A 13682-nucleotide genomic window follows, 5' to 3' on the forward strand; every position below is an offset into this window, starting at 1 on the left:
TGAATGTGCCTATAATTGGGACAGCCTGATTAAGCCAGAGGGTCAGTTGTGGTTAGGTGGGTGTGCTTGTTCCCCCACAAGCAAACAAACGAACACTTCTGATATACAAATTTCTTATTTATAGCCTTTCAGAAACTATCCGTAGCTTTATGTTTCGAAGGGTTGTAGATAAGCTTATAGGAGACAGCTCAATTAGATATTAGCTTGCATTAAATGATGTTTTCTTTAAAATTCTGTTTAGGTAATTCCGTTTCCTTCTGGAGTAGCGTCAATAGCGTATATATAATATTACAATGGAGTTATTACTCTTAGAATTTGACGTAAGTCTTAGAATTTTGTAATGCTCTTTTTTTATTTTAATAATGATTGAAACAAACTGCTATAAAGATTATTTAGCATTAGAGATGGAAAGTTTTATATTTTCAATCAAATTTCTGACTGAAGATAATATCTTGTGCATAGTCTAACCAAAACGCAAGAAAAGAAATCTACCCAAAATATTTCGGTTAATCTTTGGATTATGGTAACTTGGCGATTTTTTGGCGACCAACTCTGCTACAGCAACCTGCTAGTTTTTGCTTGGACGCCATTTTGTTTTCACAAAATAAAGGCTTTTTTTTTTTTTTTTTTTTTTTTTTAAACTCAAAATTTTTTTCTAACAATCTGCTAGCCTAATAATGCTTATGCTAGAACTTTTATGGAACAAAAGTGCTTAATCATGACGAAGATTAGGTGCGAAATTGGGAGAAAGTACAGAATCGCAAACTGCTTGCCGCGTTTTTAAGAATTGCACATACACGGTATCCATGTACACGTCGACCTATTTTCACTTAAAAAAACATCCCAGAATTGCACAAAAATGGCATTGCGCACACTCTTGACTTTATCCATGTACATTGCTAAAGTCCTAGCTCGTAACCTTTATCACCTTACCAAAATGTCGCCAAACTACCTGTTACCCTATTCCAAAGATTAGCCAATATTTCAGTTTTACACACCAAATAGTACCATAATCGTGTAAAAGTTCATATTAACATTTGGGAGATTCATTTGTTGAAAGTGAAATTCGCAAAACTAAAATGCTAACAAAATACATTTTAAAATGCCGTTTATGTGTATGTGTAATTATATACACAACTTCATAATATAAATTCATGGAAGAATACATGGAGAAACCGTCAAGAGCGACTACCTCTCTAAGACGTACTCATCTGAAAGTGATCGTCATTTCTGAGAACATAAAGGTAGTAAACTAAATAACGGGTTTTAAGTTGCTAACAATCATTTCTGTAAGAAGTCTACCTGCACAGAAAACGAACATTATCTGGAAAAGTAGTCGTTTTCCTACAGCCACATCACACATCAAAATCAATTTAGAAGAACAACTGTTTAATGTAATTTTTCTGCTTATTACATAACAATAAATAGGTAGTCACCATGAACCAGAGTAACCTGTTACAAATACAGAAGTTACCAAATAAGAACACCCAATCAAATACTTTGATTTGATTCTGGTAGTTGATGAGTTGAAAATTGTATAATTTGCAACATTTTGTTTAAGACAAGAAAAGATGATGCGTCTTTCTTCCAATGATAAATATACTAGAAAATGTTTTTGAAACAGTTCGTCCAAAGCAGATATATGTGTGATAGTGCTTTAAGGTCTATTGCATATGTACAGCTGCTGAATTCGTTTCTCATTCGACTTGCATTTTTGGGTAAGATTATGTAACTGATGAGAATTATTTCATGTCAGTCTATTTTATTAAATTTCAAATACACTTGAGTAGCAGAAAATTTTAATTACTGAAAGTATTTCTTACAAACATTGGAAAATTTTCCTTTGAAATAATTTATTTTGACATTAAAGAAGTTCATTTTATTACAAAATAAAGTGGTTGCTAAATAAGCTTGTAGAAATCAATTTAACACCATGCAAACGATATATATAGAGAGAACGTATTTTGTTATCTTACTGCCAACTTTATAAAAACTAAACACCGTCTGACGAAATGGAAACAAAACCTATGTATACAAAACATACAAAATGTATATGTATACATATTACATAATATATATACTTTCTAAGCACAGAGCGCTTTTATAAATAGTCTGTATACATACATATTCTATATTTTTAAACAAAATAGTTTCGACATATTTGATCAACCATATATATATTAATATATTATACTTTATTATAAAACACAATATCTGAAAACATAAATGCTGCATATATATGTTTAATTTAATTCGAAATTTGCTGCCAAAATGTTGAATATTAAATAAGTCTCTTCATTTCCGATTGTCATCAAAAAAGGCATGTGTGATTTTACAGCAGGCTGGTAGTTGGATTTATCCAATTATTAATAAACTGCAAAAGTACGTGAGCTATATGTGATGGCTGTAGCAAGAAACACGTTGCTGCACTTTAGAATGAATTCTGAAAGTAAAAGAAGCAAAATTCATAATTAGAGAAGATAATAGTGTTGTATTACTTAATAAAAAATATCTGTGCTCTTTAACAGAACATTTATAATAAAAGGGCTATACAAAGTACGAATTTATCACAGTTCTGAATATGTTTAATAAAACAGATAAATTGAAATGATGTTTTTGAAAAATTCCTTTCACAAAAATATGAATTTTGTCCTCAGGTTTCAAATCATTATATATGCAAAGTGTTTCAGCAAGTCACTTACAAACTTACAAACAGGAGAGACAGAGTACACCTAGACGATGGAAAATCACACAACAATGAATGGTCGAAAAGGCTTTCCTGAACGGTGTTGACAACACCAGGAAACAAAGAAAAAGAACAGCAACAAACAAGAAATAAAGAACATGAACAGGATGAGGAAACATGTTTATTATGCTTAGTACAGCAGAAATCAAGAAATAAGAACAAAATTAGACAACGATCGTTATCAAAGAAGATATTCAAAATTACGACTCCGGACCCTGATGCAAGCCTTATATCTCCGGCACATCGAAGGTCTGATGTTCTGGAAAATACCTGGTATGGGCCGGACTTCCTCATCAGCTGCCAAGACGCGTGCAACAAGTTCATCAGCATTTCTAACGGGGATTCCGTACACCAATGTCTTGAGGATCCCCCCCCCAGAGGAAGTAGTCAATGCAAGCGAGGTCTGGCGATCTTGCTGGATTATACACCTGACTATCCTTGCCGATCCCATATTGAGGATACGTTTCGAACGTAATTTCGAACATCTTCTTTGATGATCATTTGTTATTGTTTTTATTTTTTGTTTCCGCTGCATTAAGCATGATAAATATATATTCTCATCCTGTTCGTTCCTTCTTTTCTTATATTTTGTGTCGTCACCACCGCGGCAGGAAAGCGTTTCCAACCATGCATTGCTATGTGTTTTTTCATCGTCTTGGTGTATTCTTATCATTCCTAAAAGTTTATAACCGATTTGCTGAAACACCCAGTTTTCAAGGCTGAAATTAAGACCATGCGAATAGTCAGAATACACAAATCATACAACATGACCATAATGAAAGTATTAAATATTTATAATCATAAAATAGCTCGATTTTTCTCAATTTTTAATTATTTATTTCCTTAATTATCTATGATCTAAATATATATACAACACAAATATAAAGAAATTATAAAAGATTATATATTGCTGTGTATTTCAAACATTGAAAACATTCAACATACATAAAAATGCATTTCTGAGACAACTCTAATTTTACTCGCTTACGTTTATCGGACATTGTTTTTCAAACAAATTATTAAAATACATGATTTTTATGCAAATTAATAAAATACAGCCCGAAGATAAATAATCGCTCGAAGTAAATTATAAATAAGACTAAGTGGAACAGCATGTCCCGGAGCTTATGCTTACGAAACATGTGACCGAAACATGCTTACGAAACATGTGAAACTGCGTTCAACCTGTGGTCTGCATGTGACCTTCAGAGACAAAAAAATCTAGCCTGTATATCATAACCAAAAAATGTGAATACATGCGACGCTGAATTTGAAAATGAAAACTAAACTGTCTGGATGATTTTTTTTAACCGCTTACCTAACTGAGTTAACAATCTGAATTTAGGATCAAAAGTAATTAATAAACCATATTTCAAAGAACTACAGAATTCGAAATTAATTTGAAATTGAAACGATCTCATGCTAAAACCAGCAACTTAATTTATTTTGAAACTATGTCTAGACATTTCATTAACACAGAAAAATATACTGTATTGATTGAAAATTTATCAGAAAACTCTGCAGTGTTATCGGCGAATTCTCAAATGAAAAGTACACAGTGTCGGTGATACTGAAAGTGAAGAAAATTTATTTAAATGGATTTAATTCTGAAGTCCGTTTAAACAAATTTCATTAATTTAAGTTATATTTAAATCAATGAAACACTTAAACATTTTCTATATATGACGTCTCTTTTTGAAAGATATCTGCCAGAAAAGTTTTTCCTGTATAAAACATAAAAATGCAGAATGAGAACAAATATTCCAGAAAGCTATCTTGAAATACATTTACAATAGTTACGACGTCTATCTAACTAAATAGCAATACACAGAATGTTAAAAGTTAGATAAACCAAAAATTCAATGCTTACATTAAAAGATTTATAATTATATTTTTCCTAATAAATTATCTTTTCTATTATTAAAAAGCAAATGTAAAGTTGTCAAATACAATAGAATTTGTCGTTATTACTAATAGAATTTGTTTTTTATGCGAAATTTGTTATATAAGTTACATTTTTGTCATTCATAAATATAAAACTCGCTATACGGCTCTCAATAAATTTTTTGTTGATTACTGTGGCTTGACACATTCCTTTAATTCAACAAAGCAACCCAAAAATCTCCGAAAATGTCTAACACCCATGTTCTAAACCAGGCCTGGGCAAACGTTTTCGGTCGCGGGGCTAAAAATAAAAAAAAAAAGTTTGGCGGGCCAATGTAAATTTTCCTAAAATTTTAAAAACAACATACAAGTATTACAATTTAAATATGTTAATGAGATGAATGAAACTGCGATTTCATTTATTGAGGTTCGAAGTGAGATGTACTGATTCTAAGGAACAAGGCTAAATGCTCATTTGTCAGTCAACTTTTGAAATAATTCTTTCTTTCATAGTTGAAAACACTTGTCCACATATATAAAATGAAGCAAACATAGCACTGATTTTCTGGACCTGAGATACTAAATTTGGGAAACGTACTTTCGATAATGATTTCTAAGCTCTAACTTTGTCATATTTAGAAACAACTGCTTGAGATGATTGTTAGATTGCAACTCAATTAATTCAACACAATTTACGTTGAAAGGTATGGTAAAAATATTCGTTCGAACTCAAAATGAAGTTTTTTTTAAGTCATCTCTATAATTCTTAAGCTTCTCTTCATTTGCTGAGGGTATTGAATTTAACCTCTGGAAATGAGACAAGTCTTGTCCAGCAAACAGATAAAAGAAGATTTCTTATTAAGTTAAGATAATTAAGTTTTTCTATAATGTCTAATTCACCCATACTGGATTCCCATATGTCTGCTCCCCGAGAAAGAAGTAACACTTGTTGTGGCCAATCTACAGCTATAACTAACAAAGAACTTCCGCTTTTAACACTTTTGATTGAAAGCTGTTTGTGCTTGCCACTTCCGTCAATTTATGTTTTGTAGAACAAAAATAGAGAAAGTAAAAAGACCCTCAGTCCTTTGAAAAATAAGAAAGAAAAAAAATAATATTTAAACAAAGTAGAAAAGGAGATGGATATATAATATATAAATATACCTCGGACTAGAAAATTAAAATTCTATCCTCGGGCCGGATAGAATTTTCCGGCGGGCCGTAGCTTGCCCATCACTATTCAAAACAGTTACTAAATTCTGCTGCGCATGTTCAGAAATTTGATATGGACACCACGTGACTTCCTTGTACGGTTAATTATACGCATTCCTTGCTGCAATTCATTTTAACTTATTTACACAAATTTCATTAGAGATATATTTCTTATTCAATCAATTCAATCCTCATTTCATAGCGAAGGAAATATATATAAAATCTCAAAACATCTTAATTAAAAATTGCAGAAAAACCTAAAACCGCAGATACAATTAAAAACAATAATCAAAACATTTTTTTGCAATTGAAATTAGAGTTTCTACCCAAAAAGAAGCAATTCTCCAACGTACAAAAAGACAAAATTTCCGGTGCAAAAATTTTAAGTTAAATTTTTGTTCCACTGGGAAAAAAGACATTGAAGTTGGTGCATAAACTGACTTAATTCACTATGCTTTCTGCTACTACAAATGGCCGCCTTGTTAGGCCTACGCCACTTAAATTTTTAGATTGTTGATAATTCTGCAAATCTTGTATGCTGATTAACTAAAAGCACAAAAACTTAAGCAGGAGCATAAGAACAATATAATTCAATCATTTTTAAAGCAAAAAAATTGCATTATTTAACAACATATAAGAACTAAAAAACAGAGCTCACTCAGACGGATAAGAGGTTGGATATATATATAGAGTGTCTCAAAAGATCGTTGCCAAACTGGATATGCTAATCTGTCATACCATGACAAACAAGATATACATAGGAATTTGTGTGTGAGTGGCAACGTCATATTTTGTATTGTGTAACCGTTGCTGAACAACGTCAGAAAATGTTTGAAAAAATTCTGAAAGATTACCATTTAGCAGATGTTTTAAAATTTATCGAGAAAGAAAATGTAGTATTGAGCTGGAGTGTGATGCTGTAACGGATAAAATTGTATTTTAAATTATCTATCTCCAATAAAATATATATTTTATTCAGAAGGTCATCAGTTATTCTGTTAAATGCTGGAAAAAAAAAAGATACAGTACATACGTATAGACGTAACGAAAAACACCTCTTCTGAAATCTATTTTATAATCCGTTTTGGAAAAAATACTCCTTTATTTTGTCTAAAAGTACGGAAGTCGCGCAAAAATGTCATTTAAATGGACTCGAGAGCCGTCAAAATAGATATTTTCGTTGATATATGATGCCTGAAAGTTTTCGTGATTAAAAAAATATATTACAAATTGTTTGAATCTGTATTTTATTCATACAGAAGCAATGCATAAAGACATTTGCCCAAAGCGCAGTTTCTTATTAGTAGTTAACTAAACCTCTTGTAAAGCGGAGTTCTTTGTTACGTAATTAAATTCTAATAATCATTTCATCAGAAATGACCAGAAGTGTGCTTTTTAGCGTTTTACATATGGCTAAATTAATTTTAAAATGTTCATATATTTTATTATTATAGTATTTTTAATTTCAACTAGACTGATCATTTATCTGAAATGTAATTACAACAATACAATATGTATTCCTAAAAGCATTATATATATATATGTAATAATAAAATTCCATAGTCAAGAATACACTTAAATTTCTAACTGTATGTTCTTTTCATTTTAAATGGCGATGTTCTCTTATTTGAAAGTACGTGGAATTAAATCCACAGCCCCGTAGTCAAGTTGTTTTTCCCGTCTTTTCTACACGTACAGTTTTATAATGTTCTGAAAATATTTAAAGCGAACTGGATTGGCTGACGAGGCTGACGTCATTTCTTGGATGCTCCGCCTTTCCAGAGGCTATAAAAGGACTCGCAAAAGAATATCGGGGCTTTTTCTTAAATGTCACGATGCAGTAAACTTCATACAAAAAGTTATTAGTAATTCTTTTTATTTACTCCGGATTCGTGGTTTTAATTCCACGTACTTTCAAATAAAAGAACATCGCCATTAAAAATGAAAAGAACATACAGTTAGAAATTTAAGTGTATTCTTGACTATGGAATTTTATTATTACATATATATATATATATATATATATAATGCTTTTAAGAATACATATTAAATTGTTGTAATTACATTTCAGATAAATGATCAGTCTCGTTGAAATTAAAAATACTATAATAATAAAATATATGAACATTTTGATTTGTAACTGCTATTTCTCCTGAATAATAATAAATGGATCCTGTTTTTTTTTTTAAACTTATCGTCTGATAATTTAAGCTACGACTAAAGCTGGTACATCATATATATATATATATATATATATGAGCTGCGTAAAAATAATCTCTATATATAATTAAAAAAAAGAGTCTGTGTGTCTTTCGTTTGTGCTTCGCGTAAGCTAATAGACCCAGGGCTTCGAAATTTGGTACATAGATGCAGTGCACCTCGACGCGATTTTTTCAAAATTCGAATCAGATTTTTTTATTATTTTCATCTTTCCAATTTTATCGCATCATTTTGAATAGTTTCATTCTTTTGGAAATGTTGTTTTGGCAACAGTTTTTCATTCAATTATATACTGGATTGGTGACTGTTGAAAATCAACACTGTTGCCACTTGGAAAAAGAAGGGTGATAATTCTATGCAGTTTTTAAATATGTTTCTCTTGGATACTGGACGTTTGTCGAGAGAAGGCAACGGAAGTTTGTTAATTTATTTATTAGGATAATTAATATTTGTAATAAGTGATATTGCTTATTTCATTGTAATTTTGTTATATGTAATACTTTTTTTTTTTTTTTTTTTTTTAAATTTGTGATTGTTCTGCAGAGAAAAATTCTGCGCATTTTTAGATTTAACGTTTGGTGTTCCCTTCAAGCATTTTTTTAGTACATTCAAAAGCCAGACGAAGGCTGGCCGCGTAACCCTAGTCCGCTATAAAAAGTTAAGTGAAGGATGGGCATGTTTCTTCATTTATTATGTTCATTACAGTGTTAGCCGCTTTCTTCACTTTTACGTAATAATAAACTCCCTAATGTATGAAAGTGGGCTTTAAAATGATTTATACTAACACACCAATTGGAGAAAATGTTTCTATTGGCAGTTTTTCTTCCGTGCAATAACTACGAACTTACTTTTCATTTGAGTTTGCAACTATCAGCGGTGATATAGATTGCGTATTACAAGGGTCAATCAAAATGTTACTATGCCTGTTTCACAATCGACAGTTTCAAATGAATCTTAATGTAGTTAAAACATTAAGTTATAAAATATTTTCGGTCGCTTCAAGAGTAATAGTATTACTGTAAAAGATATTGATGTCACGTATATAGATTTAGCAGCAATAGAATGGACTATCATCTTAAGGAAATTTCATTTCTATGACAGTCAAATGCATTTTATAGTCACGTACGTGAAGTCTTTTTATGCAAAAATATTTTATTTATTTGCGACGTTATTACTGTATTGTTTTTGAGTCTCATGCACGTCTTGCGCATTGAATAACAAAACTAAAATGCACCCAAAGACCTTGAAACGCCCTTCTAAAAATCTCCTATTTTCATTTATTTTTTGTCACCTCTTATTTTATGATTCAATAAAAGCATGCAAATCCAAAGATTTGGGATGCATGAAATGTGCTCTTCAAGAAATTCACTGCCACTAACTGGAAGAAAAATGCGTCTTTGTTTTGTTTTTTATTGGGCATTAGTCCTCAAAGACTGCTGCGTGATAATAGTAATTTCGTGTGGTTTTTTTATTTCGAATATGCCTTTCGTTGTTGATATCAGCTGAATGCGAAACAGAAAATGATGTGTTATTGTGTATTTCATGTTCTTTGCAATATGGAACAAATTTTACTGCTGTATGAATGATACGTAAACGCAATTCGTATTTTTGTAGACTCAGGAGCATCTAGATTGCATTCTTGAGGGAAGAATAAGATAAAAGAATAAACTTTAAAAAAAAATAAAAAAAAAAATACCTGAAAGCTTTCAGATTTTACATGACGCCCAAAACGTTTTGTGCGTCACCTTTATTTATTAAATATCATGTTCTTGGCACTTAAACCATAAAATTCAATTCAACAGCAATATCACAAAGTATTTAAAAAGAGCATATCTTAAGAATTTTCGATACACAGTTTTGCGCACTGGAGATAAAAATGTTTTTCTTTTTCGCACAGTGTTGCCACTGCTCGTTTTGAAATCGTTGAGTTTGTTGATTAAAAATTCGTTAAAATTTTGTTAAATATGAAATAGATTATAAAACAAATTCTAAATTTGGGCTTCCGAATGCTCATATTCGAGTGGAGGACTACGTTATTCGGAATTAGATGTCTCTAGGCACTGCTGGTTTTCTACAATGTGAGAAATATACATACTGTTGCGTTTCTGTACGGGTTCATGGATATGGAGTCATTAACGACGACACTTGGTGAAGTATCAAATCACAATTTATTTAGCCAATATTGCTCAGGACAGCTCCAGAAACACGTTTACAATAGTCGAAAAACCACGACACACACGCTGAAACAATCAGCAGCACAGCCTTCAGACTATCAGTCTATAACGGTGAAGACAGCTTCACGGGCAAAGCACTAGGGTACAGCTCCCGACTCGGTTCGCTCGTTCTCGGAACTCTACTTACTCTCGAGACTCTCCACGCTACAACTCAAGATGCACTCGAAGATAGCCTCCACGATGCGGTAAATCGCGATACACTCGACGCCCAACTCGACACTAGACTGACGATCAACTCTTATAGACTACGAGAGACTGAATAGACTCGCGATCGGTTGCTACTCCGCGTACAAACAGGTTTATATAACTTTTGGGGTGCTTTCGAGAACATTCTGGGCCAAACCGGTAAACATTCGTTCTAGAATGTTCTCCATCCGTCAATGGCATATCGCCCATTTTGTTACCAAATGGGAGATTTCGCACCAAATCTGGCAACCCTGCCTCCCGTTGCCATTTTCTGACAACCCTAAACCCTTCTTGCGGAGAAGCTATCTTACCGCAGCTGGGCATTTTGTAACAATATTTTCGTGTAGATTATTTATTATTTATTTCTTTAAATATAAAGCAGGGCCCTCATAATTGGTAGCAAAAATTTTAAAAGTGAAATGCCGTTTTAGTGAACGACGAAAAATTTCGAAATGAAATTAGCCGTTCTGCGCAACTTGCCCCTTTCGGCTAAAAATACTGTACTGATTTCAGTATTTAATTTTAATAAATAAATCATAAGCCTAAACCTGAAATTATTTTTTTTATTTTATTAATTGTACTTGCTTTAAGTATCTTTAACGCGATTATAGTTTAAAGGAGGAAGATAGACTAATAAATAAATTTTCAGGTTGAAGGATTTTGCGCAATACATTAATCACCAATGCCCAGTGTAATTCAGAATTCGAATGTAGTTTTGTAAGAATGTATGAAGAAATCTAGTGAACTTTTTCACTAATTTAATTAATATTACTAGTTAACAGTCACCGTTAACTGGAACAAAAAGTTCCATTTTACAGTCTTGGATAAAGCATAGAATTCACAAGTTAAAAATATATATATATATATATATATATATATATATACGATTAAAAAAAATTCTCCTTCATCAAAAATATAATTCATTAAGGCAAATTCCCCTTCCCTCACACAAACAGCCTTCTTTTATGTATGGGAAGTATAGGCAAATATATTTGTAACAAGACAGATCTGAGGGTTGCATGCTTAAATATATTTGAAATATAATTGCTCATTAAACGATGCATATATAATGTTGGATTGGTTTAGAGGATTATAGCAAAGCACACTAGAGCTATCTGCCTTAGGGGAGAGTTGCCTTCGTGGAGGAATTTCTCAGAAAAACTGACTCGTATAACGTTGCACATAGAGAAAACGATGAAAACGACCATTCACGGAGCCCGTTCGCCTAGAATTGTACCCAGGTCAGAGAACTATCAGTTTTCAGCCATTTTTATCGATCGGCCGCCGGTGGTTTATATAACACTAAAAATGAAAAGCCGAGAAACATTTATGAGTAGTGAAAGATTTTTATGTAAATTTAAATATTTATAATGCTCAGGAATGGACTTATTTAAGCATCACAGGAATCTGAAGCCAGGATGAAAGTGTGACTAAACTGCAAATGAAACGTTTTGATCAAAATTTTACTCCTTTCAAATTCCTATAAATTAATTTATATACATTAAGGAGGATGGTATTTCTCTTCATTACTGCTCTCTTATCAAGCATTAAAATATTTTCCCTATTGTTCCTTGCATCCTCTGTATTATTACGAAAATAATTTCCAACTTTGAAAACGTGCGATAGTCACGGATGATTGCAGACCAAATTACAGTCTTTGATATGATCATGTTTCTCAGCCTCTCAATGGATGGAGTTAAAGATAAACCTGCACGGAGATGAACTATTCTAAAGAATAAAAATTTAAAAGTTGTGACTTTTGTTTGGCAGAAAGACAATATAAAGAAAGAAAAGTTAATGAACAAGATATCATGATAGAGATTCAAGATCTGAATTCAAAAAAACAGCGCCAATGTCTTGCCTTAAATGTATGCCTGCAAAGAAATTGCCAGTTATTGGAAGGATAGGGCATATAAGAAATTAGGGGCTTGTATGCTAGATTATTACACCTTCCTTTCCTTTCTTATGATCTGTTTAATATCCACCGATTCGCATACTATAGAGGATGACAACGAAAATAAGGAAGACGTCTTCAACAAAAAGAGACTGAGGCCTTAAATCGAATACAAACTTTTAGTTACATAAATGGTAAAAGAATCTCAAAAATTAAAATAACAGCATCAACATTTGATAAGTCTGGAATTTGTTTTAATATTTTAATTTAAAAATTTAAAAAAATTAAAATCTGAAAGGTTTTAGAATTTAAATTACATCCAACGAGGCGTTTTTTTTTTAACGTTCTGTGTGTTGCCTTTACTTATTAAATATCATGTTCTTTGCACTTAAACCATAAAATTCAGTTCAACATTTTAAAATAGGCATATCTTTAGAATTTCCGATACACAATTTCGCGCGCTGCAGACAAAAACTTTCCCCCCCCCGTAGTGTGTTGCTATTGCTCGATCGTTGAGTTTGTTACTCAAAAATTCGTTAAAGTTTTACAAAATATGAAATCAATAATAAAAAGATTTCCAAATTTCAAATTTTAGCTTTCAGATGCCCATATTCGTAGTAGGATTACGTCATTCAAAATTGGATGGCTCTAGGCACCGTTGTTTTATTAGAATGCCAGAAACATACATACATTTATACAGAATCTTCATCATTTAATTTCTTCAAATATAATACAGGGCGATAGTATTTGGTGGCAACGATATGAAAAGTGATACCGCCTTTTAAAGTTTTCAACGCAAATTCGCAAAAAGAAAACAAACAATTCAGGGACAAAGCCCCTTTGGACTAACTGATTTCAGACTAAAAGTGACTTTGAAAATAAATACGTAACAATGCAATATGTATACATATACTTAATGTGAGTTGCAGCATGACAGCTTCCCTTATCGCACAACTTTGAAAGAACACAATAAGACCTGCACAGCATACAAATAAATAATGACTCATTCCTGCGTATTGTACTGAAGCAATATGTTAACATAATCTGTGTATATTATTCTCAACAAAAAAAGATACAAATAAATAAAGCAAATATTTATTATAATATAATATCGTTTGTCCGTGTATCAATTACAGGTTTCTTTTACATTTTTAGCTCAAAAGCCACATCAGTGAAACAGCCCCATTGGTAACTTGGCCGTAATTCCTCTAGCAGACTTTTAATTTGGATTGGATTGGATTATTCAGTTATGGCAAAGCACACGAGGGCTATCTGCCTAAAGGGAGGGATGCCTTTCGTGGAGGAC

The 13682-nt window shown here is 31.9% G+C and overlaps 1 long non-coding RNA gene across 1 annotated transcript in view; it reads right to left on the reverse strand.

The window, feature by feature from the left end:
• Positions 1-1782: 1782 nt before the first annotated feature.
• LOC118198191 (uncharacterized) overlaps positions 1783-13682 on the reverse strand; it is a 104036-nt gene continuing 92136 nt past the window's right edge. The window contains exon 4 of the long non-coding RNA XR_015044382.1: positions 1783-2443. This is a non-coding gene — a long non-coding RNA (uncharacterized LOC118198191). The remainder of the gene's footprint in view (positions 2444-13682) is intronic.

This window comes from Stegodyphus dumicola, chromosome 12 (assembly GCF_044657685.1).
Source record: "Stegodyphus dumicola isolate Sdum_Otavi_A_Nest chromosome 12, ASM4465768v1".
Classification (NCBI taxonomy): domain Eukaryota; kingdom Metazoa; phylum Arthropoda; class Arachnida; order Araneae; family Eresidae; genus Stegodyphus; species Stegodyphus dumicola.